General features: G+C 40.0%; 1 long non-coding RNA gene across 1 annotated transcript; it reads left to right on the top strand.

Moving 5' to 3' along the window:
• Positions 1-5076: 5076 nt before the first annotated feature.
• Positions 5077-9945, top strand: LOC140905156 (uncharacterized). Its single transcript, XR_012156771.1, has 3 exons — positions 5077-5250; positions 8634-8721; positions 9637-9945. It is a non-coding gene; the product is annotated as an uncharacterized lncRNA (long non-coding RNA).
• The last annotated feature ends 6906 nt before the right edge of the window (positions 9946-16851 follow it).

The raw sequence follows: 16851 nt of genomic DNA, 5'->3' as shown, positions 1-16851 counted from the left end.
ATTAGGTTGACAGTATAGTGACTGTGAAGAATCCTAATAAAATGTCACTCTACGCGAATCTAAAGGGCCAGATTCTACTATCAGTTTATGCTAGTGCATAATCATTGAATTCAATGGGATTGCATCAATGTAACGGAGAAGAGAATTTGGCTTTAAGAATTTAAACAGTAATTTGAAGCAAAGAGTATCCCATGAGCACTACTGAGATGTTGCTTCCATATTTCCTAAATCAATACAGTTCATGAATATAGATGCCAGTCATGGTTCTTAGCAAGTGCCAAAGTGCTGTTTTGTATATGTTTACCACCTTGTATGGAAGTTATATGCTTCAAAACTACCCTTTGGCATTGCATCATCACCAGAAATATATCAGATTATGTCAGAATTGCTGGGTGTCTGGATGAGGCAGGTGCAAGTGCAGATGCAGGCTAGAGTGGGGGCTGGCTAGCATGGAAGAGAGCATGAGCAATCTGTCAGAACTACTAGGTAACAGAAGTGTTCCTAGCCAGATAGTGACATTGACCAGACAGGAGAGACTGTTTCCCTTAGGTGCTTATATACCTGCTTTGGGATCACCGGAGGATTGGCTGAACCCTGGTTGCATGGTCTGGGGCCTATCACAAGTCCTGCAGGTAATTGCCTCTGATGATGGATCACACTCTGGCTCACGGATGACTCATCAGGCTCAAGTGGGCTCAGGTTCAGTAATAACGCAGGAATGACGCATTAGAGATTATGACTCAGATTACTTCTGATAATTTAGAGGGAGTAGAAATCATTGTGGAATACCTGCAAATATGGACAGTAAGTGACGACACACAGAATGAAGGGCTATGCAAAAATGTACTGGGAACACAAGAAATAAAACTGAATAAAGCATAGTGAAAAGCTGACCTAAAGGAAGACTCCTTTGAAAGCTATAAAGAAGGGGTGAGATTCTGTGCTCTGCCTCTAAGACGTGCAGCACAGAATTCACAGCCCAGGTAGGAGAAGGGCTATGGTTGTTTTAAGGCACAGTTATGCCCTCCCAATCCGGGGCTGCTCTGGGCTCTGGAGAGACCCTGGCATAATTTAGACAGTCCTGGGAACTGCCTAAGTTACAGCAGCCTCCTGGGCTGCCTTATAGGCCACAGAACTGCATTGCTGTTCTGTGCATTGCTGTATACTTTGGCCCCACCCCATATGGCTTCCTTGCTTATAGCAGGGCTTGTGAAGGGAGTCAGACTCAAATGTTTCTTCTTTTTTCTCTGCATTCTGTCAACATGCTCAGCTGGCTTTTTTTTCTGCTTTTTGTGTTTTTTCTAATATGGTTTCTTTTGCTTTGCCTCGGAGTCTTCTTCACCAAGCCCAATAATAAGCCCAGAGTGGTGTTAAGAAGCCATAAAGGCCCCAGTTCCCACTAGGGGAGGATTTTCTTGGCACAGACTCTGTGGAGACTGCCATAAAGCTACCCGCCAAAGGCCCTTCCCATGTGAATTTTTGAGATGGGAACATTACAAGAAAATAGAGAACTTCAAATTTTCACAATCACATATCTTCATACATTTGTTCTAACTCTGTCACAGAGAAGAATACTATTAAAAATGCTTCTTGTTATTGGGGTAAACTGGAAAAACAAGTTTCCAGGAATTTGTAAACAGCAGTGAGTACAAGTACACATGGTCTAGAAGCAGACTGAAAGTCACTGATTTCTGTGCTAACAAGTTCTATTCTACACTGTGTTCCTGTCGACTAATAAACCTTCTGTTTTACTGGGGGGGAGGGGGAAATTACAGTAGCACACCAACCCACTAGCATATGCTTCAAAAGTATTAACAAGGTCATGACAGAACCATGGCAAGAGCGAAAAAAAAATATGATTGTCTGGTTGATAAATTCTGCCAATATATTTATGGCCAAGAAAGAGCTGACGTGGAAATAGATCATAGACTACCATAAAGGGTTTCACTAGGGTTGCTGAGATTATAAAGAATGCTTCAGAGACTGCAGTAATAAACCCGGAATTGTTGGCTTGGAGAGGAACTAACGTTTTTAGCAATTATATTATCAAGACCTGTTTTGCCTAACACTGCTTCTGTACAGGATGACACTGATACAGACTGTGAGCTTAATGTGACAAAGATTCTATCCCTGCCTATCAAAACACACAACAAACTTAGGCATGAAACTCTTTCCCACATGGTCTTGCAATAGCTGAAAGAAATGGTTGTACATGTTTGGCTGAAATCAAGCTTTCTGAAATCAGATTTTCTGACTAGTGCGACTTCCTTTTGGATTTGCCTTGATGAAATAATTATGTACATCAGTGCAGTCGTGAAACTAGAAATGAAGACTTCCAGTTGTATAGATATTCCCGGGGAAAAATGAATAGGGAGTTAGGTGAAGATGAAACAAAATGAAGGTTCTAATTCACCTGCAATGCTTTTGGTTACTGTTGGCTGGAAAATAGAAATCCCTCCCTGCAATTTTTTTTTTTTGGGTGCATTTTTCACTGGAAGGGATTTCCAGAAAAATTCCATATTGGGAAAACCAAAATGGAATTTTTCAGCTTTCTGGCTGCCTACCTGGGAGACTTGTCAATTTTGCTTTCTCAGCCTCCCTGCCTTGCCTTGGGTCTCTGCACCTCTGGCAGCCAGGCTGTGGAGGGAGGTGGGGAGGCTGAACACCCTAGCTTTTTTCCTCTTCAGCAGCGATAGCTGGTAAGAAGACAGAGTTGGAGAGGCAGAGAACTGGAGTGTTCAGTCTTGGCCTGGGGGGGTGACAGGGAGACTGAAAAGGGAGAAAGTGAAATTGACAAGAGCCTTCCAGGTGGGCAGCCATCATTTTGATTCCCCCAATGGAAAATATAATTTTTTCTTCTTTTGGCAAAAGAGCAATTTTTCTGTGGAAAATTTCATTTTTGCCAAAAGGGCATTTTCCATTGAAAATCATTCCAGTTCCTCACCAGCTCTACATTTGCTATCCTTTTCCCTTGAAAGAGCACCTGACAGCTGTGCCACGTGGACACACATTCGGTTTGTTTTCATAATCTGAAGAACAAGTTTTGCTGGGGTTGTGGGGAGGGAGAAGCAGTGGCAAAAGCTTGGAAAACTGAACTGGTGAATAGTGTTCTTTTAAAAAAATGAAATAAATAAGTGGAAATATTAGTTTGCGTTACAGGATCATCTTTTGGAACAGCCCAGCTGGGACAGCCCAGCTGGGTACAGGTTGGTGGCTGAAGTGAATACCTGGAATGTGAGCCTGAATATTCTTAGACCATTCTGGAATCGAATATAATGCCATTGTAAATGAATAGGGGAGTTGGACAGTAAACTCTCCAGGGACTAAAACAAGTTATATTAGACCTTGGCATTGTAGAATAGCCTTTTACATAAAGCGCTCAAAGCACTTCGAGAACACAAATTAATTCTCAACAAACCACTGTAATATAAGTTCTATTAACTCTATTTTATAGCTATGGAAACAGTTAAAGAGGGTTAAGGGCTCAGTTTTTCCTGTCTGTCTCCATAAATATGCTAGCCTGAGGAGAAGGGAAAGGAAGATCTTTACCTTAAGCACACCTAGGCAGGATTACAGCCATAATCCTTGCCTTAGCCCAGGGAGTGTAAGAGATGGACCAGCTAGTACAGCCTGTATCATTCACCAGCTCCAGGGCTGAGATTGGCATGGGAAGTTATATCAGGATCTGCTCTGCCTTGTGTTGCCTTGCTCTGTGTTCAGGAGACGTTATACTCCTGACATTGCTTCTCAAATTGTGAAGCTCTTCCTCTTCCAACCCTCTAACATGGCTCAGACTCACAGGAACCCTAATTGAGCTGCCCAAGGTCCCTCAGTGGGTCAGTGGAAAAGCTGGAAAAAGAACTCTGCTTTTTGACTCCCAAACCACTAAACCAAAATCAAATAGAGTGCATTTTACTTCATTTGCAGTGGAAAGGGAACATGACAGGTTCCTTTGCAGATTATAGAAACACAATTTTAAAGATTGGTTTCTCTAGCAACAAGAATGAGGAGAAGATTCATGAGTTTCTCCCACCTACTCATCTTTTATGCAGTGAAGCAGATGGTTTGGATAATGCAGGTATTAGAGATTCTAATTTACTGAGCGTGGAAAGAAATATAAATACTGAAGTTTATGTGCTCCGCAGCATTCAATATCACAGTATAACAATAACTTCACATTCATGCTTCTCCAAAGTTCTGGAAGTCTGTATTGATACTCATAATACTTATACAGTGGTGAAAAAACCCCTAAACACTATATTAATGCAGAGTTAAGATTGCTTGGCAGTATGTCATCCCCTTACAGAACAGTGAATTGAGAAAAAAAACCCTCAAGCTTCTGAAAACCAAGAAATAAACTGTTAAGGATGCCCATGCAACTTCAACTCTGCCTTCTCTCTCTCTCTCACACACACACACACTCTAAGATCCAGCAGGAGGTGAGAGGCAGACCAGTTGAAAGTCTCTGGGTAAAGCTAAGAGGGGTAAAAAATAGGGGTGACATCACAGTAGGAGTCTACTATAGGACAAAAAGAACAGGAGTACTTGTGGCACCTTAGAGACTAACAAATTTATTAGAGCATAAGCTTTCGTGGGCTACAGCCCACTTCATCGGATGCATAGAATGGAACGTATAGTAAGAAGAAATATATATACATACAGATAAGTTGGAAGTTGCCATACAAACTGTGAGAGGCTAATTAGTTAAGATTAGCTATTATCAGCAGGAGAAAAAATTTTTTGTAGTGATAATCAAGATGGCTCATTTAGACAGTGGACAAGAAGGTGTGAGGATACTTAACTTTAGGGAAATAGATTCAATAGATAGTCAAGCATGCTCAGTGTAAATATAGGATAAAGGTTACAGACCATAATACTAAACAGACCATAATATTCAAAAATGGTAAACAACAGTGACTCAGCAGTTATGTTCCAACAGTTGTGATTGGAGAACAAGAGAAGGATTAAGAAAGAAGTAGCCAATAGCATAACTGGAATGATTGGAATGCTCAGAATGGGTGTGATGGCTGGCAAAACTGTATAAAAGGGAGTGCGCCAGAAGGGATTTTTAGGTCATTAGAGAAAGAGAAGTCAAGGGCAGGAGGAGGAAAAGGAGGAGCATTTAGAAGAAGGAGAAATCAGAAGCAACAGCAGAAGAAGAAGCCACAAGGTGAGCAGCAGCAGTACGAGCTGCTGGGGCAGAGCAGAAAGGACCATGACAGAGCAGAGACTGAGAAGCCAGCAGAGAGAGTAAGATTGCTGATAGATTGTTATAAGCTGGTGTGTACACATGTGTATGTCTGAGTTAATAAAGGTGTGTCTATGTATGTATGTGTTTATATTAATTGACATTTATAGAGTTTAAATTACAAGCAACTGACACCGCATGCAGAACACAGCCATTTAGTATTGCTCTAACTGTATGTTATTGCGGTTCCGGTGCTTTTAGCCTGTACCCAAGGGTTGTGTTAATAAAAGGGTTTTATATTTCAATTATTACATCAGAAATTACTATTTACATCAAAATAAAGAAGTGCCTTGTTTTTGAAAAATATTGGCTGGGTGTCAACCATTTCTATTGGAGGGCTGTATCCCTGACCTCTCAGGGTCTGTTTAACCCAAGATTCCTTACCAACCCTGGGAACCCATACCTGACAGAAACAGATTAGCAGACAGGTGGGCTGTCTTAGAGAGGACCCTTGGCAAACCTGGGAGGGGGCAACAAGTGAGCTATTCTGAGGGTACCATAAATCTGTTTTTGGGGTAACAATAGGAAGATTAGTAAGTGGTCAATATGGCTGCAACAGGAACTTTTTAATGACCTGAAAAAATCCAAAAGAAATCCTACACAAAGTGGAAATATGGACTAATTGCTAAGGTGGAGTACAAAAGAATAGCACAAGCATGGAGGCACAAAACATAAAGCAAGGAACATAAAAGGCAATAAGAAGAGATTCTATAAATACATGAGGAGAAAGAGGAAGGAAAGTGTAGGTCCTCTACCTAGTGGGGAAGGAGAGCTAATAACTGACTACATCAAGAAGACTGAAGTTTTTAATGCCTATTTTACTTCAGTTTTCACTAAAAAAGTTAATAGTGACCAAATACTCAACACAATTAATATGAACAAGAGGAAAGAAATGCAAGCCAAAATCGGGAAATAACAGGTTAAAGAATATTTAGATAAATGAGATGCATTCAAGTCAGCAGGATTTGATTAAATTCATCCAAGGTACTTAAGGAATTACCTAAACCAATCTTGAAACTGTTAACAGTTATCTTTGAGAACACATGGAGGATGGGTGAGGTTCCAAAGGACTGGAGAAAGGCAAACATAGTTCCTATCTTTAAAAAGGGGAACAAAGAGGACCCAGAGAATTATAGATTAATCACCTTAGCTTTGATACCTGGAAAGATACTGCAAGTTATTATTGAACAATCAATTTGTAAGCACCTTGGAGATAATAGGGTTATAAGGAGTAGCCAATGTGGATTTGTTGAAATCAAATTATGTCAAACCAATCTAATTTCCTTCTTTGACTGGGTTACTAGTAAGGTAGATCAGGGTGGGGAAAGGAGTAGACATGATCTATCTTGGTTTTTGACATAGTCCCACACAACATTCTCATAAATAAACTATGGAAATGTGATCTAGATGAAATTACTTGAAGGTGGGTGCACAACTGGTTGAAAGACCATACTCAAGGAATAGTTATCAATGGCTTACTATCAAACGGGGAGGATGTATCTAGTGGGATCAGTCAGAACTAGTCAATATTTTAATTAATGACTTGGATAATGGAATGGAGAGTATGCTTATAATTTGTGGATGACACCAAGCTAGGAGACGGGTTGCAAGCACTTTGGAGGATAGGATTAGAATGCAAAATGACCTAGACAAATTGGAGAATGGGTCTGAAGTCAACAAGATGAAATTCAGTGGAGACAAGTGCTAAGTACTTCACTTAGGAAAGAAAAATCAAATGCAGAACTACAAAATGAGGAATACATGGCCAAGTGGTAGTACTGCTGAAAAGAATCTGGGAGTTATAGTAGATTACAAATTGAATATGAGTCAACAGTGTGATGCAGCTGTGAGAAAAGCTAGCATCATTCTGGGTTGTATTAAGAGAAGTGTTGTATGTAAGACAGGAGGTAATTGTCCTGCTCTACTTAGCACTTGTGAGACCTCTGCTGGAATGCTGTGTCCAATTTTGGGTGCCACACTTTATGAAAGATGTGGACAAATTAAAGGTTGTTATAAAGAGGATGGTGATCAGTTGTTCTCCTTGCCCACTGAAGGTATGACAAAAGTAATAGGCTTAATCTACGGAAAGCTCTTGAATAGGCTTCCAAAGGAGGTTGTGAGAATCCCCATCATTAGAGGTTTTTAAGAACAGGTTGGACAAACACCTGCCAGGGTTGCTCTAGGTTTATCTAATCCTGGCTCAGTGTAGGGGGTCTGGACTCAATGACCTCTTGAGGTCCCTTCCAGCAATACATTTCTATGATTCTGTACATTTACTTTGCCAATCCCACAGTTACTGAAATGTACAAGCTCTTCATCTCCTTTTACAACCCATTCACTTCATGTCACCTTCCCTCTACCCTCTTCAGGAATGCAGTCACTCACACTGGCCCTTGGCACTGTAAAATTCAAGATGTTCCAGATCCTGGCATACACTAATATACTTAGCCAACTCCCCAGAAAGAATACCACATGAATGATAAAATGTTACTGAAAAGTGGTTGCAAATACATCTGCCACTGGCGATTTTTGTGATTCTGTGACCTTATACTCAGGTATATTTAATTTTTTCCTCTTCCCTGTCACTGTGTGAAAGACTCACAAACACAATTAATTAACTATACAGGGGAAGCAGCATAACTCACTATGCACACAGTCTTGTAAAATGCACAAGGTAACCAGATTAGAATAAATGGGAACATTTTCATTTACATTATATTAATCTTAATGTATGTCTATATCTATGGCGGCATGTAGACTTACAGACACGGCATGCCCGGCTAGCATGGGTTTAAATAGCAGCATAGACAGTGAGGCACAGCTTAGGTGAATAGAGTAGAGTGTCCTACAGACCTGAATCCTAGTGTTTATATACCCAAGCAGTGCCTCCCACATCTACACTACTCATTTTTAGCAGTGTAGCATCCCACTGTTTCCCTGCTGCCAGAGCCTTTCCCCACCTCATTGAAAGGCTTTGACAACAAGGAAAGACTCTGGCATTGTGGAGGCAGTGGAGAAAGGCTCCAGAAGCAGGGAAAGGCTCTATCCTGTCCCCACTCCTGGACTCTTTCACTTCTGCTGATGCCTTTTGCTGGCACCTGTAGGTACACACCGCAATGACAAGCATGGACCCAGACTGCTTTCACAGTTGCAGGTCTCTGCACTTGTAGTGCCTGTACTATACTCTGGTGTAGACAAGTCATTAAGTATTAAAATTTACTGTACTAAATATAACATGTTCAGACAGAATGTGATTTTTAAATGGACAATAACCCTTTAATCACTGTCATCATCAGTAGAAGTTAAGATCAGACCTGACCCTATTTTTTAGATTAATGGTTTATTATATGTAATGTTTACATTCCTGCAAACCTATCCCCCAAAGAAGGATGGATACGAAAAGGATGGGAGGAGAGAACTCAACAGGAAACGTCAGTGATTTCGTTTGTTGTTTGGCACACATTCTGTTAAACGTGAGTTATGTTTTATGGTCATAAGGCTACTTGCCAGACAGTGCCTCTTTTGCCAGAGTACTTAAGTGTCTGATTCTGCACATTGCTAAGCATTCTCAACTCCCATCAACTGTAATGGGAGACAGAGGTGCTCACATTTGGCAGGAGGTAATCAGAATCTCACAGGATCCTGACCTTATGTGATCTTCCCTTGGAGAAGCAAAAAGACTCGCATCACTCCAATAATAAGTGGTCATAAAAAATATCTGATTGCATAAATATGGAAAATGCCCAGCTCAGAGATGTCACATTGCCTAGAGTAATTGATGCCTTCACATTCTAAGCTGCCCCTATGCATCTAACCAGAAACATGTTATTACCCCTCACCAGTTATATTTATATCCTGAGCCTCATTTTCAAATGTGAACACACAAGTTATTGAAGGTGCTTGTATCCTTCATGAAAAAAAGAACCAACAGATCACTTGAAAATCAGCAAAATAAATAGATTCAGGGATATTTCAGCTTTCACCTCTGCCAGCCAGGAAAACAATTTTCGTGATTTATAACAAACTGCAAAGCAGAATGAGAGTGCACTTACACTGATGTTGCAGGAATCTCTGCAAATAGGAATGTTTTCATGCAAATGCTAAGTGACAAATAATAGAAACATCTCTGCCTTTAAAATTTCCAACAACTTTATAAATAGTTATTTTCATCTCTTTGTGTTAGGAACTGAATTGTTCAATTCACTTTCCAGTACCAAATAAGAATAATACAAAACCTTATGATCAATAAAATATTGTCTAACTAGTGGAAATATTCAGACACAGTTAGGTGTCACAGCATGTTCCCATTAATCATAGTTGTTGCTCTAGGTTTCTAAGCAAGGCACAGTCTGTAATTTCCTTCTGATTTTACATATTATTTATTACAGGTAGGATGGTGAAACTGTGTGAAGGAGATGAGAGGATCAAGCCCATACATTAGGCTAGATTGCACACTGTACAGCTTATACCTGGTGAGCTTTTCTGAAGTCGAGTTCCTTCTAAGTGATCAATTCATTTTCTTCTAGTTACAGTAGTGAGACCCAAGATTGAAGACAAACTATTTTAAAGCTGCTCTTAACAGCAACTTCTGTAGAAAAAATGTTGCTGAAATAATATGGATGAGGATTCTTGGATTGCTTTCTGGAGATTCTTAACAAGCGATGGATGGCTATTTCTTTTCCCATGAATAAAAAATAATGCATAAGAGAATGTGATTTCTTTGCTTTGCAGATGTCCTCTAGATACCTGTACAACATGCCTAAAGGGTCTCTCTACAAATGGGAATCACAACAGCCTGATTCACATACTTGTACAAGTTCTTTACATCTTCCTAATAGAGTATTTTTTAGATATATTAAACCTCAAGAGGGAGGGAGGATATAAATACATGTTATATATGTCTGAAATGGAAAGAAGATCATGTACACATATAGAATGGCTGCAGAAAAACCAAGATAGGTTCTAATAATATTTCTGCACATAGTAAGGAGAAGAGCTAATAATAGTTTCCCACCTTATTTTCAGCAGAATGACATACAGCTAGTAAAGTCTGGGAAAGATATTTTTGGTTGATTGTTCAAGTGGCAGTGTATCTGCTCTGTATACCCACCTTGTAAAATATTTATACAGAGAATTGATTACTAATTTTGTGTCTGAGATTACTATGGAAAAGTTCACAAATGATAGATAAGGGATTGTTCTGCTTGATGTATCAGGGGGACTATAACCTTTCCCAGACCTATACATTGGTTTCCAAATTTAAAACAGTCTCCTTACACAATAACTCTTACTGCTGGGATACCATCCTGTTAAGTGAAGGTTGTGAATGCCTTGACAAAATCAGTATGCAGTGTAGTTGTAGCTGGGTCACTCCTAGGATATTAGAGAGACAAGGTGGGTGAAGTAATATCTTTTATTGGACCAACTTCTGTTGGTGAACAGACAAGCTTTTGAGATCTGCAGAAGAGCTGTGTGTGGCTCAAAAGCTTGCCCCTCTCACTGACAGAAGGTGGTACAATAAAAGATATTACTTCACCTACCTTGTTCCTCAACAAAAGTTGACAGTTTTAGTGCTTAGAGCAAAATGTCTTTTGTGTATTGACATGTCAACATTTTCAAAGGTGGCCTCTGATTTTCAATTTCTCTGATTTTTATATCCAAATTGAGACATATTAGACGAGGTTTTCCAGATGTGCTGAGCAACCTCGGCTCCGATTATCTTTAAGTGGAATTATAAGCAGAACACATCCAAAAAACAACATTCTGTTTGGACACTCAAAAATGGAGACACCCAAAATGTGATTTCACATTGCAAAATTTTGACCTATGGGGCCTTGTGGATAAGACTCTACAGTGGGAGTCTGGAGATCTCACTCTGGTTCTACCTACTGTGTGACGTTGAACAAGTCACTTTATTCTCCCACCCATTGTCTGTTTTGTCTACTTACTTAGGCCTTGTCTTTTATTCTTAACTCAAGTTAACCAACTTGAGATAAAGTCCTAATGAAGACAAGGCAGTTTGTAGTTTTCATATGAATTAGTGAGTCAAGTTAAGACCCAGGCTCAACCATGGTTTTTAAACTCGATCAACAAACTTGTCTGAAAATTGCAAACAGCCTTGTCTTCACTAGGGTTTTATCATGAGTGAGTTAACTTAAGTTATCAAACTCATGTTAAAAATACATGTTCTTTTCCCTAGAGAAGACACAGCCTTAAGCTATCAGTTTTCCAGGACCGCAACTGTCTCCTATTATGTATTATACAGTGCCTAATACCAAGAGGGTTTATCTCAGCTGGGACCTTTTGGTGCTACTGCAATACAAGCAGTATGTGCAAAGTTACAGAGGACTTCTGAGTCAGAGCTGGAGCAAAATCCAGATCTCTTTACTCCAGTTCATTAACCACAAGACCATACTCTCCATGTAGTAATGAGATCAAAGGACAACATTTTCAAACCTGGTTGCCTAAAACTTTGCCTCCTTAATCCATTCTTACGTATTTAAGATGGAATTATGCTCCTAAATCACTTAGATCATTTTGAAAATTCTACCCTGGATGCATAAGCATGTATTCAGGAAGCTAATTTTTAGGCACCCACATCTAAATATTCTGGCCAAAAGATCCATGAGAGTGTATTATGCAATAAGTTGTAAACTGAGAGGATATCTCATAAAACATATTTACTACCTATTCTTTTATACACACCTGCTAATGATACAAAGAAACTTCAATGCCCCCCTTCTCCATTTTAAATTCCTGTGATTTATTTTTTAATTTAAAAAGTTTCTTATAAAAGCCATTAGTAAAAATGGTCCCGTGAAGTAGAGAAAAGAATTGGAGCTTCAGAATTCAACCTTCTGCAATTTGTACAGTTAGTCATTATGAAATGTATCTGAGTAACTGTGCAAAGTGCATTTCTCAGTTTCAGATATCTGGGCATGTAATTGGATTCACAAAAGAGGGGATGGGAATGGAGGGATAGTAAAACTGACATAATGAAATTACTACAAAGAGCTACACTGATACAAGTATCCTTTTTGCTCATCCAGTCCCCTGAACAGAATGAATTTAGAATCTTGCATTGTTGGGTTGTACAACTCTACAGCTAGAATGTGTCAGTTTTGACCTGGAAACATTAAACAATAAAACTATGTGGGTTGAACAAAATGTATGTTTCTGCAGACCAAAAATAGCACTACTGATTAGGCTGGTTTTAAAATGTTTCATTTAGCCTTGGGATGTGTTTTGCATTCTAATGTAATACCACTAGGCCTTTAAAAATGCTTCAGCCTTGAAATTTGCTACAGATCAATAAACACAAAATTTGGGGAGAGCGGTGTCAGCCTTAACCTTTTTATCAAAGATACCATGGATGAAATCCTGGCCTTATTGATGTCAGTGGGAGTTTTGCCATTGACTTTTATGGAGACAGGATTTCATACCTAGCCTTTTCACTTGTTTGTTAGTTGCAAAACAGGATACTTGCCAACTCTCCAGGGATTTTCTCAGAACCTCCCTTTTGGTGCTTGTAGCCCATATTTCTATCCATTTTCACATGATTTCCAGGAACACTGGTCTCTGCACTAAAAAACCCAAATAAAATCTCTTTAGATGCAGCAATTTAATATATATATGTTTTTATAAAATGTTTAAACTCTAATGTATCTTTATAGATGCAGGAGAAAATGTAGGGTGCAAGAGAAAATGCTCTCTTCAGAAAATTTTTATACAGATCCACAACTTTTCAAACCAACTGAGATCTATTGCTTGTATGTGTCGTATTTTTGACAAAGTAATATCTACAGAACTGGATATTGGCATGATACACGATGGAACAATGTGTCAGCAGGCAAGTATGAGGAAATGTCTGTAGAGACATAACATTGTTCCAAAACAAAACAAACAACAGCCTGTATTTTTAATGTATTTTAAAATTTACTCAGAATAGCTTAGTCCCATGGATTCTTCAGAGTGTTACTATGTGAGTGAACTGAGTTTAGGTGCATGATATCTGTTACTCACAAGATCAAAGAAGCTCACTAGGATGGATGCTTGAGCTTTAGGGTAGGATGGATGTAGGAAAGAGGCTGACTCCTGTTGATCAGTAGAAGAGTCCTAATGGTTTGGGTGTAACGGCAAATGATACAGCCTTGCCCAGGGTAGCTATGTAACATCATTCATGTTAAAAATCACTCATTTAAACTTGCTGCATATTTAGTTCTACTGAAAATAGATCAATTTTGCATTTGAAATGTCATATCACCATAGCATCTGCTTTACACTTTAAGTATAGACTCATAGAAGATCAGGGTTGGAAGAGACTGCAGGAGGTCATGTAGTTCAAGCCCCTGCTCAAAGCAGAACCAGCCCCAACTATATCATCCCAGCCAGGGCTTTGTCAAGCCGGGCCTTAAAAACCTCTAAGGATGGAGATCTCACCACCTCCCTAGGTAACCCATTCCAGTGCTTCACCACCCTCCTAGTGAAATAGTTTTTCCTAATATCCAATCTAAACCTCCCCCACTGCAACTTGAGACCATTGCTCCTTGTCCTCTTATCTACCACCACTGAGAACAGCCTAGTTCCATCCTCTTTGGAACCCCCCTTCAAGTAGTTGAAGGTAGTTCTCTTCTGCAGACTAAATAAGCCCAGTTCCCTCAGCCTCTCCTCATAAGTCATGTGCCTCAGCCTCCTAATCATTTTCATAGCTCTCCGCTGGACTTTCTCCAATTTGTCCATATCCTTTCGGTAGTGGGGGCCCCAAAAGTGGTCTCAATACTCCAGATATGGCCTTACCAGTGCCAAATAGAGGGGAATAATCACTTCCCTGGATCTGCTGGCAATGATCCTACTAATGCAGCCCAATATGCCATTAGCCTTCTTGGCAACAAGGGCACACTGTTGACTTATATCCAGCTTCTCATCCACTGTAATCCCCAGGTCCTTTTCTTCAGAACTGCCACTTAGCCAGTTGGTTCCCAGCCTGTAGCGGTGTATGGCATTCTTCCATCCTAAGTGAAGGACTCTGCACTTGTCCTTGTTGAATCTCATCAGATTTCTTTTGGCCCAATCCTCCAATTTGTCTAGGTCACTCGGGACCCTATCCCTACCTTCCAGCATATCTACCTCTCCCCCACAGTTTAGTGTCATCCGTAAACTTGCTGAGGGTGCAATTCATCCCATTATCCAGATCATTAATGAGAATGTTGAATAAAACTGGCCCTAGGACCGACCCCTAGGGCACTCCGCTTGATATCGGCTGCCAACTAGACATCGAGCTGTTGATCACTATCCATTGAGCCCAACGATTTAGCCAGCTTTCTATCCACCTTATAGTCCATTCATCCAATCCATACTTCTTTAACTTGCTGGCAAGAATACTGTGGGAGACCATATCAAAAGCTTTGCTAATGTCAAGGTACATCACGTCCACTGCTTTCCCCATATCCACAGAGCCAGTTATCTCATCATAGAAGGCAATCAGGTTGATCAGGCCTGACTTGCCCTTGGTGAATCCATGTTGACTGTTCCTAATCACCTTCCTCTTCTCCAAGTGCTTCAAAATGGATTTCTTGAGGACCTGCTCCATGATTTTTCTGGGGACTGAGGTGAGGCTGACTTGTCTGTAGTTCTTTGCATTCTCCTTCTTCCCTTCTTTAAAGATGGGCACTACATTTGCCTTTTTCCAATCGTCCAGGACCTCCGATCGCCACCAGTTTTCAAAGATAACGGCCAATGGCTCTGCATTCACTCGCCAACTCCCTCAGCACCCTCGGATGCATTTCATCTGGCCCCATGGACTTGTGCATGTTCAGCTTTTCTAAATAGTCCTTAACCTGTTCTTCACCACTGAGGGCTGCTCACCTCCTCCCCATGCTGTGCTGCCCAGTGCAGCAGTCTGGGAGCTGACCTTGTTAGTGAAGACCGAGGCAAAAAAAGCATTGAGTACATTAGCTTTTTCCTCATCCTCTGTCACTAGGTTGCCTCCCTCATTCAGTAAGGGTCCCACACTTTCCCTGACCTTCCTCTTGTTGCTAACATACCGGTAGAAACACTTCTTGCTACCCTTCACATCCCTTGCTAGCTGCAACTCCAATTGTGCTTCTAATATAATTAGAAATGTTAAATCTAACCTCGTTAGGATGGATATGGCTGGCAATGGATCAATTGTCTGGGTTACTGAGGCACATGAAAGTGTATCGGTTGCTCATCTGGCCCTACTGTGCTTGTTGGCATTCTCACCGGCGCCTTGGACTGTAATGGGTACATCCCATCTTTTACTTACAAACTAAAAGTTGCCCCCTTTCAACCAGCTGCATGCAGTCATTTTTATAATGTAAATGTGCGTTCTGTAGTCTCTTCGCTGACTTCAAATCTGTGATACACAGAAATTTAAATAAAACCAATAAAATGCTGATTTAACCAGATCTTACAGTTTAAATGTATTTTTCATGATAGCACTATTTTTTTGGCACTCTGCTCAGACTGTTTTTCATGTCTCAGCGTCACCCTCTACTAAATCATGACATGCTGCATCTTACTACTTATGACATCTTTTGTGGGAGCAGCAAATCCTTGTGACCCCAGTGGCACCCCATTGGTACTCTGATTTAGTCTGATTTTTCCCTATGCTTTTTCCAGGAAAAAAAAGTTAGGGTGGAGTAATTCCTTTAACACTGCATTTCTCACATTTTTAGCTTTTAACCACAGCCCTGCATGTATTTTGAACTTAGCCCTGTTTGTTTAGATTTATAACTCTATGGGAATGTGTAATTTTGAAATCATTCATATTGTGGCATTTATCCCAGAACACTTATCCTCTGCCCACAAGAATCCATATACAGTAGTGGACTATCTTGAAGGGTCACTACTCCTCGAAGTTACAGGACAACCTAGATACCGAATATTGGTTCTCCCACACATTCTATGCTTTTGCTGCGGAGAGAGTGTGTGTGCGTGTGTAAGAGGGTAGTTAAAGAGCCAAATCCCCAGTTGCTGTAAATCAACACAGTTCCATTGATTTCAAAGGAGCTACATTGATTTACACAAGCTTAGAATCTGGCTCAAAGAACTTTGTTTGTAACAAATGCAACTGATATATGGATGTATTTTTGGAGGATTACTGGTAGAGTTACTGTGCTCTACAATGAATCTCTTTTTGTGGGGGAAGACAAGGGATTTTCTAAAATTGCCTCTCTCAGGTACTAAATTACTAGAAAGTAAGACGATTAAGTGAATTGTTCAGATTGCACTTGATAGATGGTACAATTACAGTAACCCAAGAGCCATCTCTATATAAAACTGGCTATAAAACCAATATTTGATTAAATATTTTCAAGACTGCATCCACAAACTTCAGACTTCTTGCAGCCCTTGAAAAGTTTCTATCAGAAGTATTGGAATCTGGCTGAAAAAGATGGAAATAATAGAAAGCTCGTTCCCCACCCAGCACATAGCAGACTAGAAGTACTAAAGGGGCAGAATTAAAGTGTTTTAGGGAGTTAATGAGAATCTGCATAAAATTTCAACAGATATAAATTCTTAGAATTTTATGCACTAAGGCATATTGTTATGTTACATAAATTAATCATGATGAGTTATGC

This window comes from Lepidochelys kempii, chromosome 1, assembly GCF_965140265.1.
Source record: "Lepidochelys kempii isolate rLepKem1 chromosome 1, rLepKem1.hap2, whole genome shotgun sequence".
Taxonomy (NCBI): domain Eukaryota; kingdom Metazoa; phylum Chordata; order Testudines; family Cheloniidae; genus Lepidochelys; species Lepidochelys kempii.
The sequence above is the reverse complement of the archived record's forward strand: the minus strand, read 5'-3'. Positions and strand labels throughout refer to the sequence as shown.